The 13,098-nt window shown below is 45.8% G+C and overlaps 2 protein-coding genes across 2 annotated transcripts in view; one reads left to right on the plus strand and one right to left on the minus strand.

Moving 5' to 3' along the window:
* The window catches only part of PDCD10 (programmed cell death 10), a 46,631-nt gene extending 39,369 nt beyond the window's left edge, over positions 1-7,262 (minus strand). The window contains exon 1 of the mRNA XM_056565106.1: positions 7,046-7,262. The gene's annotated coding sequence lies outside the window, so the exon portion shown is untranslated. The remainder of the gene's footprint in view (positions 1-7,045) is intronic.
* A 160-nt stretch (positions 7,263-7,422) lies between these two features.
* Positions 7,423-13,098, plus strand: part of SERPINI1 (serpin family I member 1) — a 55,355-nt gene continuing 49,679 nt past the window's right edge. Inside the window, exon 1 of the mRNA XM_056565104.1 lies at positions 7,423-7,560. The gene's annotated coding sequence lies outside the window, so the exon portion shown is untranslated. The remainder of the gene's footprint in view (positions 7,561-13,098) is intronic.

Below are 13,098 nucleotides of genomic sequence, written 5' to 3' on the forward strand. Positions count from 1 at the left end.
CTTAAGGACGCAGGACGTAAATGTACGTCCTGGACACGGTGCCCGTGTCATGCGCGGCTGATCCCGGCTGCTGATCGCAGCCAGTGACCTGCCGGCAATTGCCGACGCCCGCGATCTCGCGGGCGTCCGCCATTAACCCCTCAGGTGCCGGGATCAATACAGATCCCGGCATCTGCGGCAGTGCGCGATTTGAATGAATGATCGGATCGCCCGCAGCACTGCTGCGGGGATCCGATCATTCAGAACGCCGCACGGAGGTCCCCTCACCTTCCTGCTTCCGGCTCCCGGCGTCTCCTGCTCTGGTCTGTGATCGAGCAGACCAGAGCAGAAGATGACCGATAACACTGATCTGTTCTATGTCCTATACATAGAACAGATCAGTATTAGCAATCATGGTATTGCTATGAATAGTCCCCTATGGGGACTATTCAAGTGTAAAAAAAAAAAATGTAAAAAAATGTAAAAGTTAAAAAAAAAAGTTGAAAAATCCCCTCTCCCAATAAAAAAGTAAAACGTCCGTTTTTTCCTATTTTACCCCCAAAAAGCGTAAAAAATTAATTTTATAGACATATTTGGTATTGCTGCGTGCGTAAATGTCCGAACTATTAAAATAAAATGTTAATGATCCCGTACGGTGAACGGCGTGAACGAAAAAAAAAAAAAAAAGTCCAAAATTGCTACTTTTTTTAATACATTTTATTTAAAAAAATTATAAAAAATGTATTAAAAGTTTTTTATATGCAAATGTGGTATCAAAAAAAAAAGTACAGATCATGGCGCAAAAAATGAGCCCCCATACCGCCGCTTATACGGAAAAATAAAAAAGTTATAGGTCATCAAAATGAAGGGATTATAAACGTACTAATTTGGTTAAAACGTTTGTGATTTTTTTTAAGCGCAACAATAATATAAAAGTATGTAATAATGGGTATCATTTTAATCGTATTGACCCTCAGAATAAAGAACACATGTAATTTGTACCATAAATTGTACAGCGTGAAAACGAAACCCTCCAAAATTAGCAAAATTGCGTTTTTCGTTTTAATTTCCCCACAAAAATAGTGTTTTTTGGTTGCGCCATACATTTTATGATATAATGAGTGATGTCATTACAAAGGACAACTGGTCGCGCAAAAAACAAGCCCTCATACTAGTCTGTGGATGAAAATATAAAAGGGTTATGATTTTTAGAAGGCGAGGAGGAAAAAATGAAAACGTAAAAATTAAATTGTCTGAGTCCTTAAGGCCAAAATGGGCTGAGTCCTTAAGGGGTTAAGGTATAAAGTAAGGGCATGGCTGTATGGGGATTTTGACTCTGAATTCATACATACTTCGAAAATATTAAAGTTTAAAAAGATATGTAAATTAGACTTTGAAGTCCACTGGGCATTCCCTTCGGTGGTTAGAAACCAACTCCGTTGAGCCCCTTCACCAGTAAGTCAACCTGTGCATTGGTCACCTCCTCTACCCAGTTTGACATCCATTAGGCTGTCCTGTAATCCCTACCTCTGTCCTGTAACCTAGCAGCCCAGGAAATGCCCAGTTGTGGTAATTCACCGCATCACTTCATGGTAAATGCCAGGACTCCCGCTTTCCCCTTCAGAACCCCCTCGTATATAGCATATCCTGATGCCATCACTTCCAAGTATGCGACACACAAGCAGCCAGCTGTCCACATGACATAGATGATTTATCAGACCAGGCATCCTTCCTCCATAGTCCGGTCCTGGTGCTCACATGCTCTTTATAGGTTATTTGAAGGTGGACCTAAGTCCACATGGTTCAATGAAAGACAGGTGGATTAAAGGGAATCTGTCCTCAATGTCACCTGCACTAACCTGTTGGTACAGGCTGGTAGTGATGACAATACTTACCACTCCCCTATAGCCGCTGGTCACTCCTGGTAGTATTCCCAAGCCCTTGGTGCATGTTAACATTTGGCCTGGATCTTGCACCTCCTCCCCTGTGCTCAGCCTCTGCAGAGTGGAGGTCCATATTGTGGCAGCATTATTGAAGATTCAGGACGAATGTCACCGTGCACCAATGGCTTAGGAACACCCCATACAGCAAGCGCCACATATGCATATACCGGAGCCCTGCGGCACATAGCGAGGAAAGGTAAGTATCACTCTCATCAGTGTCAGTCACACTACAAAACATATCAACAGGTTAGTGCAGGCAATACTGATGACAGATTCCCTTTAAGGGCACATTCACATGCACGCCCCCCCGTCCAAAGACTTGCATGGGGGGGGGGGGGCGTGCTCGTGATGACAGGAGGGGCGTGGCCGACCCCCCGCAGCGTGAAAACAGCATCAGGAACATTTATTTCCGAATGCTGGCCAGTGGAGTACTCCTTTAAGCACCACTGATAATCTTGTGAAGACGGTTCCTGACAAGCGGCAGGATATACCAGGCACCAAGTGAACAGAGATTTTGATGTATTGAAATCAGAAAAATGTACAAAGTAAGGACTTTTGTTACTGACAAGGGCGGCTGAGTGGGAGCACCTCCAAAACAGCTTGTGGGGTAACCCTGGTATGTAGTGGATACTACCTGCCAAATGTAATCCTAGGAAGGACAAAATGAGTTCCTCATCTATACATTCTGTCACCACATACTTCTGCACAATATGTTATATGGAGCCTATTAAGATCAAACAGTAGAGAAAGACCATTTTAACCACACCTACCTATAAAAACTCTTTTTAGGTTTGCAAAAACTATATAACATGCTTAAATAAACCAACAACTTGGCCAAAGTGTATAAAACAGAACAAAACAAGGCCATAAAGTAACTCAAAGGGTACTGACGCTTTACACACTGACAATAAGACGCTTTATCATCTACACTACAAGGAGCTATGGGTGTACACTGTTCACGTCTATCATTTACCTGTCCACCCACTCCTGGTATGTTGTGCATGTCAGCATTAAGGCTAGGTTCAAACTGAGGAATCTTCGGACAGAAAAATGCAATCTGGAGATCGCGAGGGTGGGCGGCACTGATGGGCACCCCATAGAGGGCAATGTATTCCGCAAAATCATTCTTTCAACTGGGAATTTCGGTGGTGGAAGCTCTGTCGCTACAATTCCTTAGTGTGCACCGTGCAGCAGAATTTTATTGACGACACTGATCGGAATTTCCAAGCAGAATTTTAAAATGGAATTCGGCTCAGATTCTGTAGTGTAAACCCCACCTTACACTGCAGAATTGTGAATGCCGCTCTGGACTATAACACAGGCTGTAAATACATCACAGATTCTGGATGGGCTAAATGGGGTCTATAAAGGGAATATCCAGACTTATGTAACTGATGGGCTATCTTCAGGCTATGTCACCAATATGAAAGCGCAGGGGGTCAAACCGCCAGCACCCCCATGGATCAGCTTTCTGAAGAGGTGGCCATGAGAGCGCCTCTACAGTGTATACTTAGGCTTAAACCTGCACCATCATATCGCTTCTAGGCCTTTTAGTTAAGATCAAGTGTAGCACCTTTCCTGTTAGTTGGCGGTGTGGACGACCACCAAGGCAGGATGGGGAACCACACAGCAGGGCAGGTGTACCAAGGATGGCTGTGGAGAGCAGCAGCTTTCCCTTATAAGACTTGTTCCTGCTGGTTCTGGCCTTGAGGTCCAGGTAGAGTAAGAGCTGAGGTGCAAAAGAGCCCTGGGAGTGGGGACCCCAGGGTGCCGGGATTCACTTGGGAGTTCGTCGCCCCACTTGAAGGATGGCACATAGCACACACTTTTTCTCTCACTCTTCAAGGCACTCACCCTTAGTATCCCGGCATTCTGGCTAGGATTAAGGAATTTTTATAGATTCGTCTGGATGTCCGGCCAGTATCACACTGCACACATCCATTTATTTATTTACATTTATTTTTGTCACTGTCCACGTTTTGTGTTCTGATTGTGCACTAGGATTGGTCAGAGTGCAGTAGGCCTTCCGGGTGTCCTTCCTGCCGGTCTAGGGGAGGTGTGTGTTGCCATCAGGTTTCTCACCTCCCTGCCATGCCCAGGGCACACTTGCTTCGGCAGGGGTACCAAGCCGGTTTTACTGACTCCTCGGCGACAACTTGGTTATTGCCCAGTTGTTCACCAGGAGCACTTTCTGTCCCTGAGTAGATTCGGCGAAAGGGGACATTGTACCTGGAGCCTTGCAGGTGCCTTTTGTCCTGGAGGTGAAGGGTTTGGTTTATAGGGGGGGCCTTTCCTTTCGGAGAAGGGCTTGCGATGGACCACATCCTCATGCACAGTAAATTGTGTGAACACTTGCGTGACTTGAGAGCACGCACCTCAGCTCTTAAAAGGGGAAATTAAACTTGCACCATTATACTGTTAGCAACTGCAGAGTTGCCTCATTGGCTTGAATAGAACACTGACCCAGTACATTTCACCATTGCTATAAATAGTACTGTGATGCAGGTACAAGTGCAGCATGGTCCCCTCATATAGCTGGACGGGCCATTATCATCACCATAAGGCTGGACAACCCCTTATAAAGCCTATTGAAAAGCTGACCTGCCATGTTTTTTTGGGGGTCACTGTTGGGTGTTGTGGCTGAACAGTCACTTCTGCCAAACAACAGATTTGCAAAGGCCAAGGCCCTGCCCCAAAGATCATCCGGTAAGTGGTCACTAACTTATAGCAGTGTTTCCAAAGCAGGGTGCCTCTAGGTGTTGCAAAACTACCATTCCCTTTAGCTGTCCGAGCATGCTGGGAGTTGTAGTTTTCCAACAGCTGCAGGCACCCTGGCTGGGAAATACTGCCTTATGACAACAGTGTTCAGGTGGTGGACATCCCATGGTACAGCCCTTCAAGCCCCAGTATAACATTTACAAACAGGTTACTCTACAGTTTATACAAAATAGTAAAGGTAAAATTTACATCTATGCCAAACGAACAAAGTGTTTTAAAGGGGACAATTATTTACATATATATCTGGAGGGGGGGATGTAAAAAGAAGTAATGCTGCTGCTCCCACCAGAACATGCCCGCTCCGCCAATCCCTGGCTGCAATGACCTCCACTCACTGGTCAGGTCAAACTAGAAGCAGGAGCTGTGGGGGCCGGGGATCAGGGGAGCATCACCCACCCCAGACATATATAAAAGTTGACTCTTATCCCTAGACAACCCCTTAATCTAATCTGCAGTCTCCAATCTGTGCTCCAGCTACTGCCAAACTACAACTCCCATTATTCTCTGACAGTGATTATCAACTAGTAGCTCTTTAGCTGCTTCCAGACTACAGTGATCCCCAACTAGTGGCTTCCCAGCTGCTTGGAAACTGTAACTCCTAGTAGGCCCTGACAGCAATGTCTCCAGCTTCTGGACTACAACTCACATCATGCCCTAAAAGCAGTCCCCAGCGTGTTGGTATTAATCTGAAGCAAAACAACAAGGCCCATGATGCCTTGAAAAGTGATCCTTAGCTGAATCTCTCCGGCTACACCAAGACTACAACTCCCAGCAATCCCTGTAAGAAATCTCTAACCTGTATGTCTCAAGCTGCATCACAACTACAACTCCTGGCATGTTCCAACAGTAATCCCTATGGGGGAGATTTATCAAAACCTGTCCAGAGGAAAAGTTGCTGAGTCGCCCATAGCAACCAATCAGATCGCTTCTTTCATTTCTGAAAAGGCCTCTGAAAAATGAAATAAGAAATCTGATTGGTTGCTAGGGGCAACTCAGGAACTTTTTCTCTGGACAGGTTTTGAGAAATTTCCCACTATATCTTTTCCACTTCTTCAAGACTACAACTCCCAGCATACCGTGACAGTAGTGCTCAAAATGTGGCTGTCAAACTGGCTCAATATTACAACTCCCATCATGCTTTGACATTGATCCTTACTTGTAAGCTGCGCCAAAACTACAAATCGCTTCAAGACCTGTTTGAAATCTTTAACCTGTGGCTCTCCAGCTGCACGACTAAAACTCCCAGCATGCCCCAAGAGTGATCCCTATGTATATTTCTTCAGATGCTTTACAACTCCCAGCATACCCTGACAGAAATATCCAACCTGTATCTGTCCAGCTGAGTCACAACTACAACTCCTGGCATGCTCTGACAGTGATCCCTATCTATATAAAGACTACAACTCCTGGCATGCTCTGACAGTGATCCCTATCTATATAAAGACTACAACTCCTGGCATGCTCTGACAGTGATCCCTATCTATATAAAGACTACAACTCCTGGCATGCTCTGACAGTGATCCCTATCTATATAAAGACTACAACTCCTGGCATGCTCTGACAGTGATCCCTATCTATATAAAGACTACAACTCCTGGCATGCTCTGACAGTGATCCCTATCTATATAAAGACTACAACTCCTGGCATGCTCTGACAGTGATCCCTATCTATATAAAGACTACAACTCCTGGCATGCTCTGACAGTGATCCCTATCTATATAAAGACTACAACTCCTGGCATGCTCTGACAGTGATCCCTATCTATATAAAGACCAACTCCTGGCATGCTCTGACAGTGATCCCTATCTATATAAAGACTACAACTCCCAGCATACCCAGCTCTGATATTAATTTCTACATATATCTTCAGCTTTTAAGACTACAACTCTCAGCATCCCGACAGTAATTCCCAACCTTCGGCTGTTGTGCAGTTCTCCAATCATGTCCTGACAGCCGCACGTTTGGTTCCATGTAGAGGGATGTCATAGAGAGCAGGGCCCCTCGATAACCAGCCGCAGGTAGGTGAGGCCCGGTCATGGCCCTGCCTGGAGGATCATTAACCTCCACCACACCTGGGCTTAGTCATTTACCAGGAAAGGACCGGGGCCCTATAGGTGCTCAGCGGTGTCAATGCTCGGGGACCCGGTGATCCCATCCCCGGCCTGTACGGGGAGATCCAGCCGAGATGACTGTCCGAGCATGGAGGAATCCCCGCGGGCCCGGCCAGGATTACCATTACTCAGCACACACTGGAGCCCCGGCTGACCCGGCCCACGCCGCCGCTTATCTCACATACATACATACATACATACATACATACATACATACATACATACATACATACCTGTGATCCGCCAGGCGGATGAGGCAGCCCCGCCGCCTTCAATGCTCCCACCGCCGCTCCGGAGTCCCTGTCACCGGAAGTCCGCTCTAGGAAGTGTCCGCCGTCCTGAAGAAGAAACAAGGCGTTGCCCGGAATCAGTCCGACGAGTTTACCTTTCGACAAGGCGTGGCTACCACATACAGAGGCAACAAATAGTGGTCTGATGGGTGTTGTAGTTTTTTAGCCGCCTGATTCCCATGACAAGGAGACGCTGATTAAACTACACTTCCCGGCGTGCTGTGCGAAGCCCAGGCATTCCCCTAACATACATGCTGGTTGTCAAATAGCGAGCGGAAGTATAAGAGACAGAATGGTGGTGTGAGCCAATCAGCGACCGGCAGGTGGGCGGGCGTTACGTGATTGGCTGTCAGGTGACAACATGTGGGCTCTATGGGGAAAGCTGTGGTGAAGCATAGCGAGTGATCCTGCAGTCAGCTGGAGGAGGAGGAGACGGCGGAGCATCGCAGGGAGCTGAGGTGAGGCTGCTGGGACTGAGCGGGGGCTCCCTGCTGTCAGTGCTGCTGGGACTTAGGGGGCTCCGTGCTGTCAGTGCTGCCATTATGGTCACATTACCCTCCCTCCTGTCTGGTCATCCGCAGTATCAGTGCCTGCTGCCCGCGCTTTGGTCTCCATGGTAATCAGTGATGGGGAGACACCTGCTCATTACCCCATTCATTACATTGTCTGAAGGGGGCCAGGCTCATGGTATGTCACATGGCATCACCAGAGGCATGGTGCCCACATTACATGACATGCTTTAGCTGATGCCAGGGTGTGATCTAGTGCATTGCAAGGTTGGCATAGGGCAGTGGTCGCTAAGCTGTGGACCTCCAGCTGTTGCTAAACTACAACTCCCATCATGCCTGGACAGCCAATGTGCCCTAGGCTGTGGTCTTTATGGTAATCAGTGATAAGGAGACTCCTGCGCGTTGTCTGATGAGGTGCCAAGCTGGCATGGTGCCCACATTATAGGGCATGTGTTAGCTTATGCCAGGGTGGCATCTAGAGGTTACAAAACTTCAACTACCAGCATCCCTAGACAGGCATCACGTCTTGGGCAGTGGTTTCCATGGCAATAAGTGATGGGGAGACCCCCCCCCCCCCCTGCTTGTTAACCTATACATTACCTTGTCTGAGGGGGGGGGGCCAGGCTGATGACATGTCACATGGCATCTCCAGAGGCATGGTGCCCACATTACATAGCACGTGTTGGCTGATGCCAGGGTATTATCTAGTGCAGTGGTCGTCAACCTGCAGACCTCCAGATGTTGCAAAACTACAACTCCCAGCATGCCCGGACAGCCAACAGCTGTCCGGGCATGCTGGGAGTTGTAGTTTTGCAACATCTGGAGGTCTGCAGGTTGAAGACCACTGATCTAGTGTTTTGTAAATTTAGCATAGGGCAGTGGTCTCCAAACTATGGACCTCCAGCTGTTGCTAAACTACAACTCCCATCATGCCCGAACAGCCAACATGCCCTGGCCTGTGGTCTCCATGGTAATCAGTGATTGGCAGATACCTGCTCATTAGCCTCTACTTTACATTATCTGAGGGGGTGCCAGGCTGGAATGGTGCCCATATTACATGGCATGTGTAGGGTTTTATCTAGTGGTTGTGAAACTACATTTCCAGCATGCCCGGACAGCCAACGTGCCCTGGGCTGTGGTCTCCATGGCAATCAGTAATGGGGGAGACCCTCTGCTTGTTAACCCATACATTACATTGTCTGAGAGAGGACCAATCTGATGGCATGTCACATGGCATCTCCAGAGGCATGGTGTCCACATGACACATGTGTTGCCTCATGCCAGGGTGTTACTTATACAGCTATCCAGGCATGCTGGGAGTTGTAGTTTTGCAGCATCTGGAGGTCCACTGTTTGGAGACCACTGCCCAAGGAGCTTGTTCACAGTGTCATCTGGTGCAAAACTCCAACTTTCAGCATGCCCGGACAGCTCTGCATACTGGGAGTTGTAGTTTTGCAATAGCTCGAGGTCCATAGGAGACCACTGAAATAGGGTGCGCATATATATATATATATATATATATATATATATATATATATATATATATATATTATAATCCAGACTGCAATTTTTCAGTTTTGCATTACATTAATATTTTTTATGATGTGATTGTTCTACCAATTTAGATGCTTTTTTTTCCTAGAAAAGTGTCATGGAGAAAGAATAAAGTGTAGTATGATGCAGAATAAATGGCGCAGAGCATTGCCCAGGTTGAGCCGTCATGGTGGGTCCACCTGTCTCTTGGCGTTCTGTGTATAGCGATGGTTCTTAGAACAATGTTCTGTGCCAGGACTCCTGTATGACCTCTCAGAAGTTTTTGCTATTCCAGAATTTCACAACAATGAAATCGTCTGCAAAAAAAAAAAAGTGACTTCATTACTGATAAAGGAGAACTTGTTTTTCTTGAAAGACGACAATGTAACCTATATACCCCAAGGTTCAGTATAGCCGTGTCCTGTTTCTATTGACACAGGTATATTGTGCACCTTAGTAGAAATGACTAGAGATGAGCGAACTTACAGTAAATTCGATTCGTCACAAACTTCTCGGCTCGGCAGTTGATGACTTTTCCTGCATAAATTAGTTCAGCTTTCAGGTGCTCCGGTGGGCTGGAAAAGGTGGATACAGTCCTAGGAAAGAGTCTCCAGCCCACCGGAGCACCGGAAAACTGAACTAATTTATGCAGGAAAAGTCATCAACCGCCGAGCCGAGAAGTTTGTGACAAATCAAATTTACTGTAAGTTCGCTCCTCTCTAGAAATGACGATGGTGATGTGGTACCTGCCAGAGTTTCCAAATCAGTCTGCCTGCAGCTGTTGCAAAACTGCAACTCCAAGCATGCCTGGACAGCCGTTGGCTGTCCAGGCATGCTTGGAGTTGTAGTTTTGCAACAGCTGCAGGCACCCTGGTTGGGAGATACTGATGTTACCGTTTTTTTTTGCGATGTAGCCTGTGGTCCACCAGCTAGCGTAAACCTCAACTCCTCTTTCTGCCAAGTAGCAGGGCTTGCTAGAACTTGTAGTTGACAATGGCTTGGCAGCACCCAACATGTTGCAGATCACTGATCTAAAACTAATAGGGGGAGCGGCACTAAAGGGGTGTATATATATATATATATATATATATATATATATATATATATATAATCAACTGGTGCCAGAAAGTTAAACAGATTTGTAAATGAATTCTATTTAAAAATCTTAACCCTTGTAATGCTTATCAGCTGCTGTATGTTCCAGAGGAAGTTCTTTACTTTTTGAATTTGCTTTCTGTCTGACCACAGTGCTCTCTGCTGACACCTCTGTCCATTTTAGGAACTGTCCAGGGCAGGAGCACATCCCCATAGCAAACCTCTCCTGCTATGGACAGAGGTGTCAGCAGAGAGCACTGTGGTCAGACAAAAAGGAAATTCAAAAAGAAAATAAAAGAAAATTCAAAAAGAAAATAAATTCCTGTGGAGCATATAGCAGCTGCTAAGTACTGGAAGGATTAAGATTTTTCAATAGAAGTATTTTACTAATCTGTTTAACTTTCTGGCACCAGGTGACTAAAAAAAACATTTCCAGGGAAGTACCCCTTAAAGGAGATGTCTGGCGCAGACTTTTTCTATTCCGTCCTGCCCGGGCTGCAAAAAAAGACAAAACAAACTTTCACTTACCTCCATATGTTCCCCCGGAGCTCCACAACAGCTGATCGGTCGGCCGGGCTGTCTGCTTCTTACTTCCTTTAGCCCGGTAGGTCACATGGTGCTTCAGCCTATCACTGGCCGCAGCTATGTCCCACCTCGGCCGGTGATAGTGTGAAGTGCCATGTGACGTACCGGGCTAAAGGAAGTAGGAAGCAGACAGCCCGCCCGACCGATCAGCTGTTGCGGAGCTCCAGGGCAACCTATGGAGGTAAGTGAAAGTTTGTTTGGTCTTTTTTTTTTTTGCAGGACGGAATAGAAAAAGTCTGCGCCGGACATCTCCTTTTAAGGGTGTGTTCACATGTATAGGTTTTTCATTGCAATGATTGAATACAAAGTCAGGAATGAATCTTTAATTGGCACTGTCAGATATAAAAACTTTTTATATGTTGTACATCTTGGCAAAACAATAGTTTTTCTACTCTACATCTTTAAAAAAAATTTTAACATTTTTATTAAAGAAAACTGCCTTTGAAAGTCCCACCACTAGGGGTCCCCATATCTCCTGGGACACTGAGTCTCACAGCAGCATGAGGGTGTCCAAGGGTCATGGACACGAGATGGCTGATTGACAAGGCTGCAGGAGGAACACAAAGTTTGACCAAACATGTGCCTCCAGCTGTTGCAAAACTACAACTCCAAGCATGCCTGGACAGTCAAAGGATGTCTGGATATGCTGAAATATGTACTTATGCAAAAGCTGAAGGAAACACTGCTGTAAAAAAAGGTATCCAAATACTGTATTCCAAAACTACAAGTCCCAGCATTACAGGACTGGCTAAGCATGATACACATGAATGGCATAGGAAGACCTAAGTTATATACTCACCATATTGTCTTTAGTGGTGGATTACAGCCAGTCTCCAATAATCTGTGTGTGTACAGCATAAATGCAGAGAGGAAAAAGGTTTACAAAGCAGGGCTGTCAGGCTCCTCAGGGCAGAGTCAGCAGAGTGAGGGAGGGGGAGGAGTCATCAAAGTGCAGGCTGGAGAGGGACACGCCCGTCCCTTTGACAAGATGGAAAAGACATTGAGCAGCTGTAATATGCTATTTTTTAGTGAAATATCGGTGAGGCCCTGTTAAATACGTCCGTCAAACTCCTTTTTTTTAATTTTTTTTATTTTTTTTGCAGTCATTTAGATGGGTTATAACGGGTCCATGGGGTCCGTCAGGAGCCATTATTTTCAGAGAGAATAGTGGGAGAAAAAGAAGGTGCAAGCACTATTTTTTTTTTTCTTCTGCTATTCGTGATCCGAAAATAACGGGCTTCTCGCTGCTGGAGACCACCGACAGTGTCAATGTAGCCTAATAGAGACATATACATGATCAAGATGAGGTACTGAGTAACATACGCTTTAAAAGAGAAGTCTCAGTCTTTCTTTAAAAAAACACGTCCATCCTGACTTTGTATTACATTTTTGGAATTAAAAACCTGAATGTGTGAACACACCCATAGGCTGTGTTCACATTGTGCAGTTTGTTTTGTTGTTTTTCAAAACAAGAAACTATGTTAAATTAATTAAAAGCTGCTGTTAATCCCAGACTACTGCAAAAAACTATCCATGCCACACTTTGGGGGAAATTTATCAAAACCTGTGTAAAGGAAAAGTGGTGCAGTTGCCCATAGCAACTAATCAGATCACTGCTTTCATTTTTAAAGTTGCCTGTGAAAAATTAAAGAAGCATACTGATTAGTTGCTATGGGCAACTGCACCACTTTTCCTCTACACAGTGTTTTATATATATCTACCCCTTTATGTTTTATTGAAATAGCCTAAGTGAAATGTACAAAAATTTGCAAAAAAAAAAACCCTGTGTTAGGCTGGGTTCACACCACGTTTTAGGCAATATGGGACCGCATATGGCTGGGGGGGAGCTAAAACCGGGCACTCTTGTATCCCTGCCGTATGTGGTCCGTATGTAATGTATTTCAATGAGCCAACCCGAGTGAAACAATGACTCCAGTCTGCTCATTTTTGAGTAGACCACGGTTTTAGGTCCGGTGGGAAAACCGCATACGGGGCAAAAATGAGCCGACCGGAGTCAGCGTTTCACTCCGGTCAGCTCATTGAAGTAAATTACATACGGGAGTGCCCGGTTTTAGCTCCCCCCCCCCCCCCCAGCCGTATGCGGTCCCGTATTGCCTAAAACGTGGTGTGAACCCAGCCTAAGACGAACAATAAGGCTGCATTCACACGGCCATCTAGACCCGTCCCGTTCTTCTCCCGTCAAAAATGAAAATGGACTAAAAATAAAAATAAAAAGATAACGGATGCAAATTGATGTTATCCGTTTGGACCCGT

This window comes from Hyla sarda, chromosome 3 (assembly GCF_029499605.1).
Source record: "Hyla sarda isolate aHylSar1 chromosome 3, aHylSar1.hap1, whole genome shotgun sequence".
Classification (NCBI taxonomy): Eukaryota; Metazoa; Chordata; class Amphibia; order Anura; family Hylidae; genus Hyla; species Hyla sarda.